General features: G+C 40.1%; 1 protein-coding gene across 2 annotated transcripts in view; it reads left to right on the top strand.

The window, feature by feature from the left end:
* The first annotated feature begins 3,500 nt into the window (after positions 1-3,500).
* casz1 (castor zinc finger 1) overlaps positions 3,501-24,243 on the top strand; it is a 189,677-nt gene continuing 168,934 nt past the window's right edge. For both annotated transcript variants that reach the window (XM_078254759.1, XM_078254758.1), the window contains exons 1-2: positions 3,501-3,683; positions 5,268-5,324. The gene's annotated coding sequence lies outside the window, so the exon portion shown is untranslated. The remainder of the gene's footprint in view (positions 3,684-5,267; positions 5,325-24,243) is intronic.

The following is a 24,243-nucleotide window of genomic DNA, read 5'->3' as shown; positions in this document are numbered from 1 at the left end:
AATGCCTTTTTTAAAAGTGTAGAAAGAGACAATTGAGATATTGTGGCTTTAGGAGCAGTTGTTTGTCTGAGCTATTTCTTGAACAACAGCTGCTGGAAGCTATGACAGCATACATCATCTCAAAAGTCCTTTCCTCATAGTTTAGTTGACTTGATTGTATTGGTGACCAGCTTGCATGGAAAATGTAAATAAATAACACCGCTTTGATAGTTTCTGTCTTGTTTAAGCTGGAATTGATATCAATATACTAATTTGACTACAGGTATTTCCAAAGAGGAGTGTTCCTTTAAGCATCAGAGCTAATTAACAGTATCATGTGTTCCTATTCATAATGAGTTTTATGTGTTTTATCAAGATTTTTTCTATTATATCCTTTTGACATTAATGTACCTCATGTTATTATAAATGTGACTTTACCAGTGAATCAAAGCTATGTATATTCTCTCAGGATGAAATGAACCCTTTAGTTTAACCAAACTGCATGTCTTTTCTAACCTTGGACTGTCATGTGATTAGCTTTTAATGTTTTATAATTAGTAGTACCAATGGCAAAGGAGTCAGCAGGGCAGAGGTGGGGTGGGTACGCCCTTGAGAGCAGGCCTTATGAATCAACGGCTTGCGATAAATGGACTGGATCATTACTGAATCAAGTGATCTGCAGAATAATCTATTGATTTTCTGGTCTTTCTTACTTCTTTATTATTCTGTATCACAGTATTGCAACATCAGGAGGAACCCACTGATGGATGGGATGCTTGGACCTCTGCAGTGACCGTGGGGGGTTTGCTTAAGAATGTAGTATAAATAACACATTCCAGTGTACTGGGCATAAAATATATACAATGACACATAGATTTATGCATCATAAGGTGTGCTTCTTTTTAATCTTTTTAATTTAACACTAACATTCTTAACTATATGCAGAACATTAACATTTTTGGGTGAGTCATCATGTCAATGTTTGAAGTGGTAGAGAGTTGGAGGAAGACATTGGCTGAAAGCCATTACATATGTACACTTTATAACAACATACAGCCCCAGATTTTATAATAAGAGATGGGTCTGAACTGTGAACAAGTCTTACAATATTTATGAACAGATTTTTTAAGCGGAATTTATTTAACTCTAATATTTGGCAGGTGTTAAAGGCTATCCATTCATTGTAAACCTTCAATCCCTTTAAAAAACACAAGGTTAAATTATTGTGCGAAATTATTCAGCCTAACCTTGAATTTGTGTGAATGGGCCATTTTTTGGGTTTAAATGCTGCACAAAAGTTTAAATAGGACGTGTTTCTGAAATGAGGATGAACATGGTAATGTGATTATAATATGACAAATCAATTAACAAACATATTAAATGTATTGGAGTGATACCAAGCAGTAGGTCACAATCCTTGAATCCTAAACCATACAATGAAGGTAGAGATTAAAGCACTATCTACCTTGTTAGTTGACTTTGCTATTGATCCTCTCGATTCTTTATTATGTACAACAGGACACATCACAAAACTGCTAATTGGCAATAATCTGTTTGTCAATAGTTCACAAGACTGCAGAATTTAGATAAGGAAAGTTCAAGTTTAAAATACATTATCACAGCCCCACTATTCCTATGGGATTTGCTCCTGGAATACCTTCAAGGAGTCTCATGCTCAGAATATTTTACAGTAAATTATTGATGTATGGTAGGTGGTAGGAAAGGTGAGAGAGAAGGAAAACAGAGAGGAGGCGACATTAGTGTTCTGCCAATAGGAAGGTAAACTTTAAATGGACTCTGAAAAACAATAAATATTGGTTGATGAAAATGATGGACAAGTTTTAGCTTGTAATTTAAAGTTTGAAACAATGCACAAATATCAATTATGCCACTTAAATAATCATGTTAACTGCAAATGATTAATGGCTGATAATCCCAGCCAAACCATGACTGGACTTGACCCTAACTTTAACGGTGCGCTAATTAACATTTTTATGTTATGGATCATAATGGACAACAATGGATCAAATGACTATGTGTACTGTGAAAGGGGTTGCTCGTACAGAACCCACAGAACCACAGTTCGGAGTGATTCAGCTGCTAAACAGTCAGATATTTCCCTTGGGATTTGGTGGAGACCAAAACAGAGCTAAAAGGAGAGATTGGATTCATCACATAAATTTGACTTTAATGAATGCTAATGTTGCTATGTGTCTGCTGAGTGTGAAAATAGGCAAATGGTTGCTATAGCTACCATAAGATAGTTTGACTTTTTGCATAGTGTATCAAAATGTAATAAAATACCTCCTAGTTAGGTTAAAAGGGTGCTACATTCCCATTACCATTGAAATATTCATGTTTATCAATGTATTTTGTATTGTTTTATATTTCATTTCATTTTAAAATGTATGTATTTTGACTTTACATATAAAGTAGCATAGCCTATTTTGGATATCTGTGTTTTTTGTTTTGTGTAATTTTGCAAGGAGGCCTGTGTAGCCTATGTATTTTGTTATGAGGGAATGAAACCAAACCAAGTAGGCTATGTTGTGTCTCTGCTTTTGTCTTAGTCTTTTGGTTATCCAGACCAACAAAGTAAAAACAAGTCGTGCCCCATTTTCTAGCTAACCTTCTATTGTGTTTCTATTAGCTAGTAAAATCTGTGTAGCCTACCACATCATTTGAACAAATAAATCTAGTTAGTTAAATCAACCACTAGGCTACAACTCCCATTAGTTTTACTCGATTAAAATGACAAGGTGTTCATATTTTACGATCCACCATAGTAGCAGAAACCCATTATTAATGTTTCAGCTTTTCAGAAAGACCGATGATGAATTGAATTGAATTGAATTGATGATGATGATGATGATGATGATGATGATGATGATGATGATGATGATGATGATGAGAAAATCCAGGTGCTCGTGGAGCGGAGGCTAGCTAGCCTAGGGAAGGGGCGGAGCTTCTTGTGGGCAGCCGTTACCTGAAATTCGCAACGACCTTATAGCGGCGGAGTAACACTAACGGACTGACTGGTGGAGAAAGTGAAGATTTAGCAGATCAAAGATACAGATTTATTCTCTCAAAACAGAGCAAAATCGTCGGAAAAGTATGGGCTTTAGTTACAAACAGCATGTGGTATGAAAGACGAGTCAATTTGGATGCCCAATAATACTTTAAGGACTGTAAACTAGCTGAGGCAGTTTGTAAGCTAACATGTTAACGTTAGCTACAACAACTTGAAAGGGAAGGCGTTTGCGTTTTTTGTCCTATATAGTGCTGACAAATCAGTAACGTTAAATGCTGCTATGTGTCATTGGTGATATATTGAAAAACATAGCTTTGCTTAGCTTATTTGAAAACACCTCTTAAATTAAAAAAGATAAAGGAGTTAACTTTTTTGACAAGCTGTCAGCTGAGACGGAGACCACCACTAAACTCCAGTCCAGGTTTTTCAAGCAACACCTGCTAACCGAGAAATTCAATTAAGGACTCCTCTTCCCACTTGAAGCCGGTCTCCAGGGCAGATCTTCCGGGCGACTCGCCCTATAAGAAATTAGAAAATGCTACAATAAAACCCGAAAAACTGAAAAAATGTGGCAACTTTATTATTGAAAGCTCTTATACGCTATCCACCGTAAACACACACACACACACGCCCCTTTAGTTGGAAGTCACCGACAGACAGCGAAGTACCTCAGGTAAGAGTTTTCATTTTCCTCTCAACTACTGTACATGCTCATTTAATTTCCAAACATGTTCTCTGCAGAAAGCGACATCAAAAGTGTTCCTCGCTGCAGCAGTGACACTGAAAACGAGCGTTAGCCTATTAAGCAGTTACAAACAGTTAAGAAACGAAACTAAAGGATATAGACTTGACGTGAGGAAGGTAAACACGGTGTGACTCCCAGCCTCGATGCAGCGGCAGCAGAAACGCCGACAGCGGTAGCAGGTCTGGAGCGACTCATACAGTCAGTGAGCCTACAGTGCCTTTGAAAATGTCGGCGAGAGGACCAGCATTTCCTAAAACTTTGTTAATTCACACAACGGTCAAATTAAAAGCCGTCAAAGACCGGATGAAAACTGCAGGCGACCAAGCGCCAGTCCCGTTGCAAAGTTAAGACAGATAGGTGCAACTTTTTCCCTCAGTTCCTTCGTACTTTCAGTTAAAGCGAGCTCAAAATATACTCCCATTCCCCAAATATAAAGCATAAAAGAGACGTGAAAACCGGACTGATATTAAGTAGCATATTTTATTATTTATTCAGCAGCTGAGACCTACAGTAGGCTATAGGTTATTACTGTCCGCTGACACTTCTCCGAAAGCGACACAAATGAACGACTTTTGATTGCGACATCATTGCAAAGTGCCGGTTTTTGCAAAAAACTTACTGAAACTCATTTGGTTGCCCCTAAACAGGTAGTAGCCTTCATACAGTATCATTTACCGTAAATAGAGGAACTACTATAAATGCAATAAATATTCAAAGCCTGAAATGCGGAAGTTGTGCTGTTGAAGATTGTCTGTAAATTACTTTTGAAAATATATTTTTCTTTATCTTGCATGTGCACTAGGTTAAACGGGGCTGTCAGATCGTAGCCAAAAGTGTAACCTGCTAAATGCATGACTTCATCACAATTTCGTTACTAATTATTTGGAATTTCAACAGGCTATTGTACATAAATACCATAAATAAACACCAACATAAATATCACATCATTATTATCGCTGTAAAATGTACAAACTATTAGCAGGTTATACTGTACACCTCTCTGACACCACACCGACTCACACACAAAAACTGTATTTGATATGGTAAATAAGATTTTCTACAGTTAATGCACTCAGTGGCTTTAAGGCAGGGTTTCTGAGTTCCATCTACAGTAGAACAAACAATCTGAAAACACTCTATGTATCCTGCATGTTTGGTAGTTGTGATCTCAACAAAACACCACTTTGATGTGAGATTTAATTTAACATGCTTTTGTAAAAGGTCACTGTTAGTTCTATTGTACATTTATAGATGTGTGTGTTGTGTGCTTCCCTTTGTTTTTGTTATTATTCTCAGGGATGAAGATGAGGACAGGAATAGATCACTGGCACTTTAAACCCGGAGTTCTCATATTCTTGCCGGATCTTTCTCCTTTGCTAATTATTGTGTTGTTTTCAGAGCAAATATGTCATATCCATGGCGACCAGGCAGGTTTATTGTCTCTCCCGTGCAATAGCTCACAAAAGTAATTAATTATCCTTTTTTCCCCCTCTCCTGTCTTTGGTTAAACAGATCATTCATGGAAAGCCATCTTCTATATTAAAAATGCCACTGCTAGTACAACACAAGGTAAACATTAAGTTTTTCTTCCGTTTACAGTTTGGATGTCCCATTTTGTGCGTTTATTTTTTGTCTCACAAATCAGTTGTAGATTAAATAAATATATAATGTAAAAAGATGCATTATGCGCTCACTACAGTGTGTGCTTTTGAGGTATTTTCCATAATACCTTCATAATGCAGCAGCTGTGCAGCCTTAACTGTTTCAGATGTATTCATGAATGCAAAGCAAGCACACACTTGACACTTAAACAAGCAAGCTTAAAAACACATGTTTAGACATGAAATCAGCTTGCATTTTTTGTGATTTGAATAGCAAGCATTAGCCAGACTAAAGATACATTTTCTAAAGTGGTGTCTCTTATTTCATGAGGGCACCAAAAATAATGACCAACAGCAGGTGACACTACAGGGTACAATAGTTCACCACAGTGCATTGCAGGGGTATTGCACATGCACTTTCATACAGTTTGTCCAAAGAGAGCTGTAAAGTGATCAGTTGAAGCAGTTTCCAGCTCTTCATCCTGTGTGCTCCCTCAGTGCAACTCTGGAATGTGACGCCATGTGTCTGCTGTCCAAAGGTCCATCTCTAGCTGGACACCAGCCAGCCTTCACTGTCAGACTGGAGGTACAGGTTCTCATCTCTCTTCGGCATTGATGAGACAGTGCAATATCCATCTGTCAAACAGACTGCCCTTCTTTCTCTACCTCCCTTTCGCTCGCTCTCTGCCTTCCTTCTTTCATAATTTTTCATCGTCACTATAGGTGAAAGTAGTGCCCGGTAAATCTCCTGAGCTGGGAAAGCAGAGACGCTTATTGTCCATTTGTGCTGTTTTAATTGCGATTTGGTTTGTTTGTGTAGTTCAGTGTTTATGGATGTTGTCCTCTAGGCCTTTTGATTGGGTCTCTTTCTCTCGCTCTCTTTCTAAAATGGCACTTGAATTGTTGCCTGTAGTGCTGTGCTCCTGGTTCATCCTACTATTTGAGCATCTCATTGGTTAATCAGTGTGCGATGCCTCCAACATTCTTATTTCCTGCAGCCCTATCAGTCAGTGAAATGCCTCATGTCTCGTAAGTACCCATCTGCATCTGTCAAGGGGTGTGTAGAATTAAACCCATGTGTATTCCTTTTCTATTCGACCTTGGCTGTGGACCTCAGGTCTGTGATGTCAAATAAGCATCGATAATCCCAGGCGGCATTTGACAGGCTTCAGGAGCCATTACTTTTGTTTCCCAGCACATAAGCTTTATCAATTGCCCTCAGTGTAATGATTTTGTATACAAATTCACACTACCACAACCATAGTGTTTGCCTTTGTAAAAATATACTGCCTTCAACACGTACAGCACAAATAGCACACATGTTTTTTTAATCATCATCATTGTTTTTATTTTAGTGCTAAGGAAATGTCCTTTTTGCATGCTTGATCAGCCAGTAGAGAAATCCAATATAATGGAGGTTCAAGGTGAATTGCATCCCGTGCATTTCCCCCCTTCGACTAAAGGAATATTCCAGAGCAAAATAAACAAATCACACAGACAACAGTAATATAGGGTTGATTTTGAAGGCATGAAATAAGTATCGATTAAATCCTGCAGTTCATAGATGAAAATGGCCTTTTTGGTAATTTGTCCTGGGTCCTTTCAATACGATGGAGAAAGATAGAGAGGCATGGGCTGGGGGAGAGAGAGAGAGACTGCAGAAAAGATGGAGAGGAAGAATTGAAAGAGGAATAAGGCGAGTGAAGAGCGAGAAAGACAGAGAAGTGCTTTTACAGAGTTGAGAAAGGGACATGCCGCCCCTTTCCGAGCTCATTATCATTCTTAATAAGTCTTAAGGAAAGAAGGAGCATTGACTGTAAATGCACGGTAATCCTTCGACTGGCCAAGGTTAGTAGGGACGTCAGCACATGCGCACCGTTCCCAGCTGGCCACTTTGGGACAGGGAGGGGACCAGAGGAGGACAGTTAGTATAGATGTTCAAGGAGAAAGTGAGGACGTTTAGACACTGTGTAAAGGTTAGGCCCTTTCCCCCCCAGCCTGTAGCTTTTCAGTGCCTGCACCACCTGGCATTTAATGAGTAAACAGTTCTGCGGACTAAAAGCAGCCATATTTTCCATAAGAAACAGTGAAGGCTCTAATAATTCAGAAGCAGAACTTTCACTTTGGCATCATTCACCACAAGGGATTCAGTCTTGTACTCAAAGTAACTGTTGGCTGCAGTGCATGCCTAATTCACTGTTCTTTGGGTGTGGTCCAAAAACAAGCATTAAGATGAATTGGATGAACTGGTGACCAATTAACTCATTTGACAAATTGCCAGCCACTTGTAGTGGTTGTTCAACCATGTTGCTTGAATGGAAATCCAATGCAGTTTGTGTTTATATACTAAACTGAGCCAGTGTTGTGTCACCCTATGCGTTCTACAGCGTTAGTAATATTACGTATTCCTGTTCATTAATCAAATGAGATGTGAGACATGTCTGGCACATTAATCTTAGTCAACAGTCTAGTCCACAGTGAAACCACAGCAGAAGGGGATTTTTATTCTTCCAGTAATTGGTACAGTGAGGGGTTTTGCTGTCACATTGTCTTATAAGGGGTCAATTTTAAGCCATGCTTTATAATGTACACATTGCAGTCTAAGCACCTATGATACTTAATACTTAAACTATTGTAAAACTGTTTTATGAATTATATAAGTATGTATCTCATAGTAAAGACACCATCTCTGTTGGATATGGAATTAATTTAAGAGTCAGATTTTTGTATTTTTCTTAAATATAGCATAGCAGAGAGTCCCGTCGACTATTACCAATGTGATAAAAGTTCTGCCATGTTCAGAAGTATATAGAAAACATAATTCAATTTTCTCAGCACTATTAACTCCTCAATATAACTCTTCAAGAAGTTTTTGCTCTTTTAGGGTCGGAATTCCATGATTTGATTAATATTCAGATTCTTGGTGTTACAATTTGATTCAGAATCGATTCTCGATTTCAAAATTGATTCTCGATTCAATAAATGTAAAAAAGTCCTTTTTCTGGCTTTCACTCCAGTGCACTGTCAGTGTTGTCCTGCATAGAGAATGTTTTGGCGTCCCCCAAAGGTTTATAGCCAGCGCCAAAGGAAAATCATGTGCGCCAAAACGCAGCCAGCCTCCCTCTCATCCACAGATGATATTTTACACATGCGGCTGGCAATGATGCCAGCTAAGCTGCATTGTTTTGACTGGATCTGAAAGCTCCGCTGTGAAGCTAGCGCTTATGGGATCTCCGTTTGCAGAGTCAGGATGTACCGGACTCTCCCGGTGACCATGCTGCTCTGGGGAAGCCGCTGCTGACGGGCGCGAAGCTCTCAGCCTTCCACCGGTGCTCCGACTGCTATCTGTCCACGCGGCAGGCTCTGCTGCCATCTGTTGGCATCAGTATTAAATTGAGAAAGTTTCATAACCGGTTAAAAACATCTCGACTTTGCGTTAAATAGTATTCTAGTTCCGTGTTTTCGTACAGTTGGTTTTAACACCTGATGCGAACCGTACGGGAGTACGCATGAAAACCAGTTGCGGCCGCTTTATAGGCACTGACTTGACTCCCTGAAAAGCTGCAGAGGCGGCTTCGTCCCACTGCAGAGAGACTCTGCTGCGCCCCGTTCACGTAACAGCGGCAGTTAAAATACAATGAATCGGCAGTTCACATGCATGCCGAACCGTGCTGGTCCGTTACACTACTGTATGTTCAACATCACTAATCATTTATTGATCAATTGATTATTTTTTAAAATAGAAAACATTACACTTCATAATGTTTTGTGCTCCTTTGGGAAAAAGTTACCCAAGTCCCGGTCATATTAATTCTAACATTAGAAACATTAGTTTCACATGATCAAAATGTTTTCCCGAAATTTTTCCTCCCACCCCAAACAATATAAAATGTGGGGACATGGATGAATGTTTGCCATTCGTTGCAGTAAAAATAGTCGCAATTTAAGATAATCTTAGCACAGAGTACAGGCTATTTATATCTTCAGTCTAAACTGTAGTTTCTCACTCAAATATTTTCACCTTCTGGGAAAGTTGTCTTCGAGCCACTTCAGCATGTTACCAGACAATCTTTATTTTACCACAGATAGTTTGGTTGTTCAAAAATCAGACGTAGTTTTAAAATTTTTGGATCCATCGACCATAAAAGTTGGAAGGAAATTTGTTTCCTGGCCTAGTCTCCAACTTGATACTGCCGGTGTATTTGAATTTTTATGATGATGATGTGGATCCTCTTAGGAATAGGTTGGCTTTATTGTCTGAGAAGGGGACAACAGTCAAAGAGGCAAATGAAATTGGAGCTGATGGTGTAGAATGGGGGTCTTGCTCAGTGTAATGCCATCTCTGTTACTTTCAGTCATGTAAGGATGATTTACCCAGAGACAGATGTTCTCAGACCTTTGCTCATTAACCTGCACTATTTTGTTCTATTTTTTGCCAAACGTTAAGGAGTGAAACATGTCAGCCTCTTTTGATTGCTGTAGTGTCAGTTGTTCTGTTTTAGTGTATCTTGAGTTTAGAGGCTGCACTTAACTCTGACTGTGTTGAAAACGTTGCCATGTTACACATTGAGGATGTTTTTAGGAACATCTCTTCTTCACCATTCTCCTCATCTGACAATCTGCTCCATTACTGCTCCCCCCCACTACCAACCCTCCAACCCCCTCCAGGGAGCCTTGGGAAGCAGAGAGCCATCACCATGGTGATCTGAACACAGATCCCCCATACACCGGTCCATTGTGACTGGCATGCGTTGAGGTGAGAGGGAACAAAATGTCACAGCAACAGGTTTTTTGTGTTTTTGTTTTTGCCTCAATTCTCGGTGGGATTGTGTTCAGATCCATGCGCTCAATTACACTGGAGGGACTGCTGGAGAGACTGTGGGAGTTAGGGAAACAAGTTGATTGGAGAAATGAATACACTGACAAAGAAATGGACCGTTAACTACTCATCGTATTTTCCTTTTTTTTGTGGTCGGTGTTTAGCATCATGGCAAAAACACAAGTGTCATGAGGGAGAGGCATTGTTATTATCTAATTGAAAGTGTGCAAATTCTCCAAATAGGCATAGCTCAAAGTTAAACAAACAATTGTATTAATTTAAAGGATATTCTATTCTATCCTGTTTTCAGGTTCATACTTGTATTTTGTGTTTCTACTAGAACATGTTTACATACGGCCCATGGCTGCTGCACCTGTATTCACCCTCTGTCTGAGCGCCTGTCTCTTTAGGCCCCCTCCCAAAAATGCCCAGTCTGCTCTGATTGGTCAGCGTTTCTGTATCTCATGAGTCTCTGCGTCTGTGCTCTGCTGTCGCTGCCTCTGTACAGTCTGTTGCAGGTGGAGACCGACTGCAGGAGTATATAGCGAGACTTTATATTGTGAAAAATTTATATTAGAATAAATAAAGGCTTCTTAAAGCCTCTGAACACCCACACAGGTGTTTTCAGATATTCTGGCTGATTTGACTCTGCTCAGGTTGAAGGTGGGCCTGAGCTTTGATGGGAACTCATTGGGTCACACATTCTTTCTACCAATAAGAATTATACAGCTGCAGTGGTGGGGAGTAACGGAATACATGTACCGGCGTTACGTATTCAGAATACAAATTATGAGTAACTGTATTCCGTTACAGTAAAATTTAAATAGTTGGTATTTAGAATACAGTTACATTGTTGAAATCAATGGATTACATGACGATACTTCTCTGTTTCACGAGTTTATTCACTCTCTAAATAAATTAAGGCAACTCCCTTCTGCATTTCCCAGAAGCCCCAATATGAAAACGAAAAAAAACTATATTTGCGTGATCAGTCACAATGGAGTCGGAAGAGGAGCAGCAGGAGCTAGAGGTAGAGATGGAGCTGGAACCGGCACAACAGAGCGAGCCAGGACAGGAATGCGTTTCTATCTTGGAAATTTAAACAGCATTTCACATTAAAGAAAGAGAAGGGATAACGAAATATAACTGTGCAGTGCAACCTTTGCTTGCCAGCAACCAACCTCCTTTCAGCGTCCAAAGACCTCCAACCTGAAGAAGCATCTTAAAGGCCCAGTGTGTAACGTGTTTAGTTGTTCATTATCAAAATCGGTGTTGCCCGTTCACAAACTTGTCCTTTTTCATGAATATTTACCTCCACCATCAATTCGAAGTATTCCTTTTGGCTTGAAATTTTACATTTGCATTTGCATGAACTGGGGTAGACACATCATATTCATGCGCCATCTTGAAATACGTTTGCCGGTAAGGGACATACAGGACATACTGCTCTGCCTTTTGCGTTTTCGCTGTCACATGATAAACTCAGTGCTGCTAATGCTGCTAATGGGTATCGTAGCATCCCGGCCCTGGCAAGTTTAAAGATGGAAACATGCAGGACCAGACGTATTCAAAATCCAAATTTCAGGAACAGGAGTCTTCTTCTTCACCCAGAAAAAGAAAAAGGATATTTAAAAGAGCAAGAGACCGGCTTTTTGAAGCGTGAAGGCTACCATAGCTGTGGTGCGAGACGGTTGATTGCGATATATGATCTCAACGCTAGATGGGAGAAATTCCTACACATTGGACCTTTAAAGTAAGTTTTTTTTTCTTTTATTAGCCAGGGGTAGTCGTCTGCTGTAGTTTTACTTGCTATTTTATAGTTGTATCAGGTAGCTACCTACTTAGTTGACGTGCAACTTTACATTCTCCTATGTGCTGATTTACTAGCCCCAGAGCCGTTGAAAGACTGACTAGCCCTGTTTGACATGCTAGCTAACGTTAGCTAAAATTAGCTCGTGGTAGTTTAGACTCAGGGCCATCCAATCTCTGTACGACCAAAGCGAGAGCTGTGTCCGGGTTCTCGGCAGTAAGTCGGACTCGTTTCAGGTGAGAGTTGGCCTCCGCCAGGGCTGACGCTTTGTCACCAATCCTGTTTGTAGTAATTATGGACAGGATATCGAGGCGTAGTCGGGGTGGAGAGGGGTTGCAGTTCGGTGGGCTGGGGATCTCATCGCTGCTTTTTGCAGATGATGTGGTCCTGATGGCATCATCGGCCTGTGACCTTCAGCACTCACTGGATCGGGTTCGCAGCCGAGTGTGAAGCGGCTGGGATGAGGATCAGCACCTCTAAATCGGAGGCCATGGTTCTCAGCAGGAAACCGATGGAGTGCCTTCTCCAGGTAGGGAATGAGTCCTTACCCCAAGTGAAGGAGTTCAAGTACCTTGGGGTCTTGTTCGCGAGTGAGGGGACAATGGAGCGGGAGATTGGTCGGAGAATCGGCACAGCAGGTGCGGTATTACATTCAATTTATCGCACCGTTGTGACGAAAAAGAGAGCTGAGCCAGAAGGCAAAGCTCTCAATCTATCGGTCAGTTTTTGTTCCTACCCTCACCTATGGTCATGAAGGCTGGGTCATGACTGAAAGAACAAGATCCAGGGTACAAGCGGCCGAAATGGGTTTCCTCAGGAGGGTAGCTGGCGTCTCCCTTAGAGATAGGGTGAGAAGCTCAGTTATCCGTGAGGAGCTCGGAGTAGAGCCGCTGCTCGCTTGCGTCGAAAGGAGCCAGTTGAGGTGGTTCGGGCATCTGGTAAGGATGCCCCCTGGGCGCCTCCCTAGGGAGGTGTTCCAGGCACGTCCCAGCTGGGAGGAGGCCTCGGGGGAGACCCAGGACTAGGTGGAGGGATTATATCTCTAACCTGGCCTGGGAACACCTCGGGATCCCCCAGTCGGAGCTGGTTAATGTGGCCCGGGAAAGGGAAGTTTGGGGTCCCCTGCTGGAGCTGCTACCCCCGCGACCCGACCCCGGATAAGCGGATGACGATGGATGGATGGATGGTAGTTTAGACTGCAGTTAGATTTCAAATTCAAAAATCTATCTGCTTGTTCAGGTACTTGTTAGTAACGCTACTGTGGAAGCTTTTATGTTTAAATGCTTCCACATGGTTTTAGTTGCATGTATGCATGCTCCTGTTGTTATAGCATTCTCATACCACTTTGCTAGCAAAATGGGTTCAGGATAGTGCTAGTCTAATCTAGCGTAATTCCAGTGCTTCTAATGAATGATTAACGGACCTAGGGCGCATTCCTACACTTATAAAATGCAATTCAATGTGGAAGTAATCCAAGTATTCAGAATACGTTACTCAAATTGAGGAATCTATCAGAATACATTACAAATTACATTTTTGGGCATGTATTCTGTAATGGAATACATTTTGAAAGTATCCTTCCCAACACTGTACAGCTGTCATTTGTCCTTCCCTAACAGGTGCAACAGCACTAACGGGACTCATGAAGTTGTCAGTCAATCAGTCTTACCACACTCACACAGTCCTGGAAGATGCCTAATCAGCCAAATTAACTGAAAGCACCTGTATGGGTGTTCAGGGCCTTAAACGAAATACTTCACAACTGGACATGTTCCAGCAGGATTGTAATCCGAAAAAATGGGATTACAGCTTTCCCTGGTATTAGCAGGGGATTGTAATGGAATATAGCAGCACTTTTATAATGTCAGAAATCTGCAATTAATAGGGATGGGAATCGTTAATTTTTATTGATATTGATACCATTATCGAGGCTGCTTAACGATCCGAGTCTTTATCGATACCATTATCGATACTTTTCTATTATTTGGTGAAAAGTTGAGACGACAAATTCTTAATCTTAACAGAACTAGGGGTGCAACGGATCACAAAACTCATGTTTCAGATGACGATTTTGAGTCACGGATCAGTTCAATTTTGGGATCAGCAGAAAAGTGTGTGTGTGTGTGGGGGGATTTACATGATTTATTAAAAATGTAATAACAATAACTTTTAACAATAACAACTTCTTTCACCGGTAGATTGCTGTTAAACGACAAAACAGATGAGAAAAGGGTATTTTACAATAATGCATCACGAGTTTTACCAGTTTTAAGTAAACGCAACATTTAGTCCCGTCTATTGTTTTTCAGACAACAGCAGTGACCAGTGCTAGTTTGTGTCTTTTAGCTCATAGCTTTAGTGGCAGACTGTTGTACGTTGCGCTCTTCGAATCCTTTACAGTGAAATACAGTCACACTTTTACACCGTTAGCTGTCAGCACTTTAACTGTGTTTAATCCAGTTACTTGCTAACGGTAGGCTAACATCAACGTTACCTGCTACCAAGTGTACAGTTAGTGTTAACTAGCATCCCATGCAGCGATGTTTCTGTTGCCTCTAAAGTTTCAGAGCATCAGAGGGCAGCGCAGAAATTTAAGTAGCAACAAAATCTATTCTGTCCGGTAGATAGGCCTACCGGTCCTTTTGGCATCTGTGCCATATTAGCACTGGATTTTAACATCCGCCGTTCACGTGAATAGAAAATTGCATTGCCTCTATCTTTTCTATTTGTAGACATAACTTTCTGTGATCCACTAGTCTCGATATCAGTATCGATAAGCTCGGACCTTATTGATTTTTGAGTTTTGAGAATTTTGGAACCGGGTCCTAATAGAACCGGGTCTCGAGACCCACCCCTACCGATTAAGGCTTCTAAACCAATACTACACAACAACTGTGTAGTGGCAGGGTATGTAACGAAAACACTGCAAAGCGTGCCTACCATATATTGATAGTTTTCAGTCATGTGACTGGTGCAGAGACTTGAAGGGCAAAACACACTGGGAACTCCATAGACCTACCACACAAGCCTGTCAAATCTTTTACAACCCAGTGTTTAGATTTCCTCTCAAAAGAGAAAACCCCCCAAAGATATATAAACTGCAAGTCTTATGCACGTGTGGCCCATATACAGCATCCACTGTAGTATTTTAATCGTTTAAAGTTGTAGTCTGCGTGCTTCACTGTCACGACTGTCAATCACGACTCTCCGATAGCCTTGGTCAGTAATCCCGCTAGCTGCGTTAGCACTATTGACCGTGTTAGCGCGGTTAGCCATGTTAGCTAGCCGCTGCCTCCCCGGCTCTATCATCTCCACGGCTGTACGTGTCCCCACACGGCTCTCATCTTCATGGATGTATTAGCTCTTAGCTCATTTTAGACTAAACTGCTATCAGTGTGGACTGGAGCATGTGAAGCATGGTTCGACATAAGCAATGGCCCAATGGCCCGGGGCCAGTAAAACAGTATGTCAGGCAAGTTGATTAGCTAGTCGCTGGCCCGTTCGGTCCAGTGATATTATTTGTGCCAGTCAAAGTCACGAGTCGTTTCTGTGATGATCAAAGAGTTAAAAAGCAGACAGCGTGGGAGAGATGACTAGTTTGACCGTAGTCATTGGATGCATGGGTTGTCAGTTTCAGTGTCAGTGTTGTCTGCTAGTGTGGCAGGTGTAATTGCAGAAATTCACAATATCCTCCTCTCTGGATTCTTGTTCTGAGATGGGATTCTGTAAAAACACAGCCCAGGCTTGTCTCTCTTGTGCATCTAATTGAACAACAACTATCTGACATTTTGGATACAGTGTGGTAAAAGCTGAGCTGACGTTGGAGGGCAGCTTTGTTTTGCCCTCCAGGTGGGCGTTCCCATAGTGCCGTGATGTCACGTGAAAACTATGAATAGAAACCCGGCTTGGTATGACATAATAAAGAGCCAAGAGTAGAAAAAACTCTTGAAAACTGGAGCGTTCAGAACAGTGGGAAATCTAAGGTTTTGGCTCACAAGGATTTCTTTTTAATATGTTTACCTCATTATTTAAAGCTTTGGTCATGTGTAATATGAATATCCAACATTGTAACATTATAGATATGACAAAAAATACAGAATAGCATAATAGTTCTCTTTTATTGTTCTTCTAGACTTTGTTTGAATTACACAATATTAATTCAATCAGTATCAGAGTTATAATAACGTTTATGCCTGAAATTGTATACAGTATGGCAGTATGCTTAACAAATTGATGCATTCTATGTAAAAAAAAAACAATAAAACAACAACCCTTCTCTGTGTCCACATATAACTCTGCCGTCTCAGTAAAGATACTCTTTCTAACTGGAGACTTGTTCAATGCTTCACTTTACTTCTGCCATTGTGGCTTGCGATTAGCTTATGGTAATGCCCTTTGAACTCTCAGTTTATAATGACCTTTGACCTGTCTTGATCCAGGCAACATGCTATTGGTTACAGGCCTTGGAGAAGGAAGGGGGCTTATAGATAATGTGACATTGAAGAGGTGGAGCAGATTTTGCCCCTAACCCTTAAGAAGATGTGGGCTGTGTCATATGACAGGTCCTGCGTTGCCCTCAGTCCCAGAGGTTGGGAGGGAGGGTTAACCTGTGCCAGAGGGCACAAGGGTGGCTTTAAACACACAACCCTAACGTCTGGCATAATGTCTGGGCCTCCTGGCCTCTGCTCTGTGTAGAATATCACCAAATAGCTCCTATGATATCAAGTATTAAAGTGATTGTCTTATCTCAGTTTTCTTTCTATAAATCATATACAATTTCTTTTGGTTTCACAGTTAGTTATGCAGTGTGTATACTGCATACATATGTGTTAACTCTCACAAAAACTAGTTTTATTATGCAAGAACCAGAAGTCTCATTAATATTTGTTAATATGTAGCTATACCAGTCAGGTCTTTTTGTGCCAAGTCTGTAAGAGTCTGCCATCTCCGTTCCCTGAGCAGATGCAAAGGTGTAGTTCCTGAGAGATTTTTTCGAGGCCTCTCCTTGCTCCTTTGACTGCGACTTCAACCACAACACAGCTCTGTCTCAATCAGCTCTTTGCTGTAATCCTACTTCAGAATTCCTCTTGGCTAAGAGAGTAAATAAATTTTTCAGCATTTATTAGAATACAGCTTGCCAGAAGGGACTCTCTCCTCTCCTATAGCTTCTCCAGTAATTAGCAAATTGATTAGGAGAGCTTCAACACACCTCCTTGGCTCTTATCTCCCCATTCTAGGACAATATTGCTGTGCCATGGGACAGCGTAAATATTTTAAGGAAAACCCTCAGTGAATCTCATTAAATGGCTATGGGGCAGAGCAGCTGTCTCCTGCTGAAGGTCCCAGCCAAATTTCTAAACTATGATTAAAGAAAAGTTTTGGATTATTTAAACATGCCATGTCCTTTGGGTTTTTTTCAGTGCCACTGAAGACCTCTGTTATTCCCCCACCCGTCCGTGCCAGGACTGCTCCTCTCCCTTTGGATCTATTAGTTTGAAATCATTTGGGTGATGACTCTTTGAAAGTGATGGTCATTCTGGGATGCCATGTTCAAAATGCAACAAAGACATCTCTTTTATGCACAAATGCTAATTAAAAATGTTACCCCCATCCGCAAGCTGCAGAGGGAGAGACTTGGTAGCAATTTGGCAGATAATCAAATTGCATTTTAAATGGAGCTGTTTAAAGATGACTGGGGTCTGCTCACAGGAAGACACAGTGGCACAAATTAAGCTTGAATAAGCTGCTATGTGCATAGAGGAACAATACGACAAAATTCACATCACAATAGGAAGATGCATTTATGTAAATGGACAACATGCAATGTTTTTCTCCAAATGAATGCATGCAGGAGTTCTATTTTTTAGGGGTTCAAGCCCGAGGGGGCTGGGAGCCCGCGTATGCAAAACAACGTGGCTCCCAGTACCAGCGGTGCTGGAAACCCTATCGTAATCGCATTTAATCTACTTCTTTTTGTTATTTTTCTGTTGCAAAAAGTGTCGCTGCAGCCTAAACCGTGCGTATTGGGGCGGTGCAATTTTCAGGACTGGTCCAGAATCCTGCCGGGACCTTAGGCACAAAAAAACGACAACAAACTTCTGCCACTAGATGGCGGTATAATAATAAAAATGAGCTTTGTCCTATAACTCCCATATCGTACTCCGCACATTAAAAGACCTTAAATCCACGTGTTAATTCAGCTATATTCGTTCGGCTCCTGATATAGGCCACGCCTATCTCTGCCTGGACTTTTCTCCCTGCAAAATCACAATAAATGCGAAACCTACTTTTTCGAACTCCTCCTATACTAGGCCGTGCATCCCATCTGCACGAAACTTGGCATAATACCTGACAAAAAGTTATCAAAAGAATTTTTTTGGTTAAAAAATTTCCAAATTAGGTACTAACAAATTATTGTAGCTAGCAACCAAACAGGAACTTATCTTGTCCAAAGTAAATGTTATCAACGCGAAACTTGAGATTTTATATATTTCATTAAGGGCTCATGCCATTCTCACGGAATTTGGAGGGTCTAGGGCCCCTCCTGAGGCCACAATGGTGTATTGATTGGTCGAAATGGGCGTGGCCTATTACACCCCAAAAAATGCTTTGGTGCTTTTAGAATTTCGCAGACTTCAAGGGTCGTCAGGGGCCCCCATCAACTGTTTGCACTTCTAGTCTTTTAATTATGATTTGGCATTTTTTCATTATCTGTCCTTACAATTTGACCAATTGAGGCAAAATGCTAATAAGACATGATTTGTTAACTGTTGTGGTTCCTTGGAAACGTTTTGTTCTTAATTTAAAATTTTCAGCCTGACAGAAATGGCAAGCTATGTGGATAATGTTGTCAACAGCTATGTTTGTCTACAAAATTTTGTGCTTAGAAGCTGTCCCCCCACATTTGGCATACATCATTAAGTTCTTCGTGGCCCATCAAATTGTTTATTCACACAGCATTCCAGTACATATTAGTGACATCTCGTTAGCAAAAAACAGAAAACTGACACAATAAATTTGGGAAACAGGCCTGAATTGTTTATTCCTAAGAATAAGTAGAAAGTGTGATTCTCATGAAATGATAGAATTGGATCAACATGCAGCTCCCAAAGCCTCTTTTATCCTCTCTCTTTGTGTCCCTGAAAAACTGAAAGCACCCAATGATCTGTTTAGTTTTCAACACCATTCTTACTCGGGCCCCATTTCCTGTAAAGTTCAACATTCATCACAAGACCAATACAGCCATCAGAACTGCTTCATATCCATAAAACCCCATTATGGACAGCACAACAAGTGATGCTTGACTTGTAAGTTGAAATGGTTCTTAATTGGCTGTGATTTGCTGGCTGTACAGCAGTGACTGAAAGTAGCATAATGATCCTCCTCGGATGATACATTACTGGCAACTTAATGCACCTTAACGCATGAACACAACATCTGTCCTCTGTGTTGCCTTCATCTCAGTATCATAGACTGACATAACAATGGTTTTGACCCGAACACTACAGGTTGCACTTGAGTAGATGTAATGTTGACCTCCTCCACCTTCTCTACAGATTCATTCATTCTATTCAGAGATAGTCCCTTGAGATCTTTTACAGTGATCCCCCAAGGCAGTTTCTCTGTTTTCACTTTAGATTTGTGGTTAAAAGTAACTGAATACATTTAGAGAACTATGAAGCACCGCAGCAGCTCTGCCTTACAGTATTAGATGCTCATTATTTGGGCATTTATCAGCACACTAGGCCAGGAAAATAAACTTCAAGTACCTTAGATAATTTTTGATTTCTGATTTCATTAGATTACCCTTAATAAAGTTTTACTGACCATATTTTGATGGAACATTATCTTTAAATCCTTCAAACTGCCTTTTTAATGTTGAATAATTTCAGTTATTAGATGAATAATTCTATTGAATAACCATTGAAATTGTACAAACAGAGACAATAATCAGCGTATTTTAATTGTCTGAGCATTGTAGTATTCTAACTTCCATTACTAATATTCTCGATTTGTGTAAACATCTTTCTACATTTCCAAAAATCCGTATGGTAATCTCAAAGTCAGCATTTTTATAAATGCATGTTCTTTCAATAATAAGCACAAAGTAGATTTATTATTTTGATAAAAGCAACAGAAAGGAGAAGGCATCCTAATTGGAGCAACACAATCCCTGTCTTATGATGTTGATTGACAAATATTGTTGCAAAGTTAATGACACAAGAGGGATTTGATTGATCAAGTGGATGACTGATCATAAAACTGCAGTCAATATTTGGCTGTAGCTTTAGTTCCCATCTGAACAACAGTGTGGCAGGATGTCTGAGATGTATGGCTAGACACACAGCTATGGCAAAACTCATATTTACAATTCAGTCTCTCCTGAGCATGATGTTGCTGCCTCTGTTTGCCATGCAGTAAATAATATCCCATGATGTTAAAATAAACAGTCTTAGTGTATTTACTTAGTTGGAGCAAAGGGTATTGGTTAAAGTTGACCAATTTTGGTGTAGTTGGGATGAAAATCTCCCTCTAATTACTGTACTGTGTGGATCCTTTGGTCCCAGTCCCCCTACTGCAAATGATGGTATTAAAAGTCCCTTTTATTTATAGAAATACAATTTTAGTTCCAGAGACAATAGGCTAGTTCTGTTTTATGGTACAGCAGACTTTATCTTTTTAATAAAAAATCCTGACTTGGTGAAAGTTTAATTAATAAGGGACTTAAAGCTAGGGGAATGAGCAAGGGAGTTGGGTCTTTAAGGGGGTACTTATTTTTCCATCTGGGCTATCCTCCAAAAAAACTGTCAATTAGTGTGTTAAGCTGAAGAGACAAAAAACGTCATTAGTTCTCGCAAAAAGAATAATGGGTTTTAAAGGTTTTGCTTTAGAGGCAGGCCAAAAGCACAAGAGTGAGACTTATGTATTTTCATTTATTTCCTGCAATTATCAAAGTTTAAAGGGAGGCTTTATTGTTCTAAGGTGCACGATTAAGAAAGCAGACACAGTGGGTTGTTTTTCGAAGTAACTCTGTACCTTAATTGTCTGAGATAAGACAAATAAAATTTGTTGTATTTGGTGGAGTGAATCATAGTGTGTAGAATATATTATTTTTCAATTTTGATAGTTTCCTTGTTAGCAAGCAATGCTGTTGTTGTTGATGTAGGAGCTGCTTCTGGACCACGATTAGATATCTCTGTGTATTGTATATGTTATTGCATGTGTGTGTCATATACTATATATATATATATATATATATATATATATATATATATATATATATATATATATATATATATATATATACTGGCTTTTTTTTACACAGTCCTTGTTTCAAAGCACTACTGTATGTGACTGCTTTGCCAAAGTCCCTCACCTGCCATGTACAGTCCAGGGTTTTCCCTGGGTTTTTACAGCGCTTCTAATTTGCATATGTGTGACATCATCACACCATTTTTTGCATAAAGCTTAGTGGTTGTTGGTTGCAGCCCTAGACTGTATGAAATAGGTTGCAGCGAGGGAGACATCAGTAAAGCAAAACTTGGATGAGCGGCTTGTCACTAAAATGAGAATAGCTGGTCTACCTTAAAGTAGGGCTTAATCTAATCGCAATCGTGATGTCACTTTGTGTTACATAACTGCAAAAATTGTGCGATTTGAGTAAACAAAAGAAGGTGTGCTGTGTGCTGTGGGACACTCTGTGTGCACGCCACGTCTCCACGTTGTAACAACCTTGACTTTACTGAAACCACCGTGTCTTAAGAAGCTTGGTGTTCTCTGCTGACTCACTTTTTTATCATCTTTGCTATCTCTTTTTCCTCTCACTTTTCCCACACAGCCGCTACGCTAAGTCCAACATCGCTCACGGTCGCTCTCCTCGCTTCACCACTCACACACTGACGTCACTCACTTGCCTGCTGTTCTCGCTCTTAAACCGCCTACACATCGCGGAAAAAAACGCTCTGCGCAGGCCGTTCCATTGTTTTCTTATGGGGAGAGCGGTGCGGCCCAACTAGGAGCAGCTTCCATCGCGCACTGCTCAAAGTTCAAATCATTTTAACTTTGACCTCGCTGCTGCTGACCCCTCTCTTTGCCTCTCTGCTCTTCGCCCTACCTTTTTGTGTTAGTTGAAAGAAAATATCACTTATAACCATTAGATGTCACTCTTTTTTAAATGGTGCCTTCTATATTCAATTCAATGTTCGATCAAGAAAGTTTTAAATTCAACGAAATTTTTTTTGTATTTTAGCACAATACTAAAAGCAGCAGAAATGCAGAATGGAGAACACTTTAATATCTGTGTATTTATCGCAATCATATAATTGTTATCACGATAATATCGTTATCGCGACATTAAACAACATTATCGCCTATTGCCTATTTCCCTGATATCATTATATCGCAATCGTAATCGCAGCATTGTAAATCGCAATATGACTTTTTCTCCAAATCGTGCCGCTCTACCTTAAAGGTTAGCCCGCCTTAAGTTAGTGAGCCTGTGCTGAAGTTGTCGCTATCTCCATGGCTAATCGATTTCACTTTAAACCAGCAGGTAGCAAGCAAGACATGGGCACTTGGCTTGGGTCTTGAGGAGCTGTAGCATTTATTCACCCACAGATAAACTGTACACAGACTGCACTGCTACGTTCACAGCTATAGCGTTACTGCTAACTTCAGACTCACCGACAAACACATCTCCCTCTCTCTTTTTCTCTCTCTCTGTGTATGAGAACCATCATGTGGCACATGTGTGCTGAACACAATGAGCAGACGCCCATCCCATGTGTCGGCTCGTCCAGGTGCTCTCCACATTGTTTTTACGTTCAAACGCTTAGGCGCTGCTCAGAAACGCTTAGGAGGTGCGCCTAAGCCGTATAATGGCAGGGAAAACCCTGCAGTCTGGAGAAATAAAATAGCAGTTTAGGCTACATAAAAGTCTAAATTGGGAATTTCCGATTAAATAAGAATTACTTGGTTTGGTGGTCTTGCCATCAGTTTGTAAAGAAGTCTTGAAGCAACTGTTGAGCTTTTATTTAGTCATCTTTATTACAGAGTTAAAAGTTTCTCCGCTGAGTAGGCTAGTTGTAGTAATTAGTATCGTCTAGACTAGAGGATGAAAGCTTTGAAATACATACTATACAATAATATACTAATACAATACTGCTCTTCGCTGGGTGTTGCTATTGATGTGTGACATGGATTATCTAGCTAGCTAGTTGAGAGAATAGGGACTTGCCAACCTCTGTGTAGCATTGAGCCGTGCATGGACTGTAGATGCCTGTTATTTGGCAGAATTTCTTTTAATAAAAAAATAAAAAAATCCTAGCAGTTTATTCCAGCTGTCAATAAACATGCATATTATGTAAATGCCATGCTTTCAGCCAGGAAACAATACAAAACCAAGTAGGCTTGGTAAACAAGATTTAGTACAGGATTAACACGTTAACTTTACTAAGCAACTAGAAACCAGCTGTAGCTTTGGTTGGACATTATTGTTATATAGCTTCTTGACATTGCTTAATGTGAATCTCCTTCCCTCTGACTTAAACACACATAGTCATGCCATCATTGGGTTGTGTTGTTAGCTCTGCTGTATTTTTCCCTGCAGGTTGTTTTTTTTTGTGTAATATGTGGTCATTTTCATTATTACATTTACATCTTTGATTTCATTTATATGTAATACAATGTTATATATATATATATATATATATATATATATATATATATATATATATATATATATATATATAGTTTTTTGTAACTTTAGACGCTTGGACAGTACAAAGATTAGTATAAAGTATTATTCTAGATCAACATTTAATTGAAGGAGCCTTAACTTTTGGATCATGTTTTTTTTTTTTTAAATCAATTCATCATACCAAGGTATAGTGTTGAAACATAAATTCTAATTCATCTCAGCAGTATGGCTCTTTCTCATAAAACTATAGGTATCATCAAAGTGTTAGATCATTTAGAGCATTCAGAGTAAAATGTATTTCACCTTGAAGAAATACTTAGTAAATGTGATAAGGTAACCTGTAAATGAGCAGGGTCCTTTTTGTAATGAACTTCCTACCTTGCAGATGGCCATTTGAAGGGTTTTTTATGCGGGCAGAAAGTGTGACAGTAGTGCTTAGATGAGACCTGCATAACTGGTCATAGTGCAAGAGGTTTTAGGCGCTGAGCCCAAAATATGTCATTGACTTGTGCCACACACAACAGGAGATGGCTTTTGCATCACAGTGTGAGTGCTAGTAA

Source organism: Sander vitreus, chromosome 7, assembly GCF_031162955.1.
Source record: "Sander vitreus isolate 19-12246 chromosome 7, sanVit1, whole genome shotgun sequence".
NCBI classification, from domain to species: Eukaryota; Metazoa; Chordata; class Actinopteri; order Perciformes; family Percidae; genus Sander; species Sander vitreus.
This window is presented reverse-complemented; position numbering and strand designations above follow the sequence as displayed.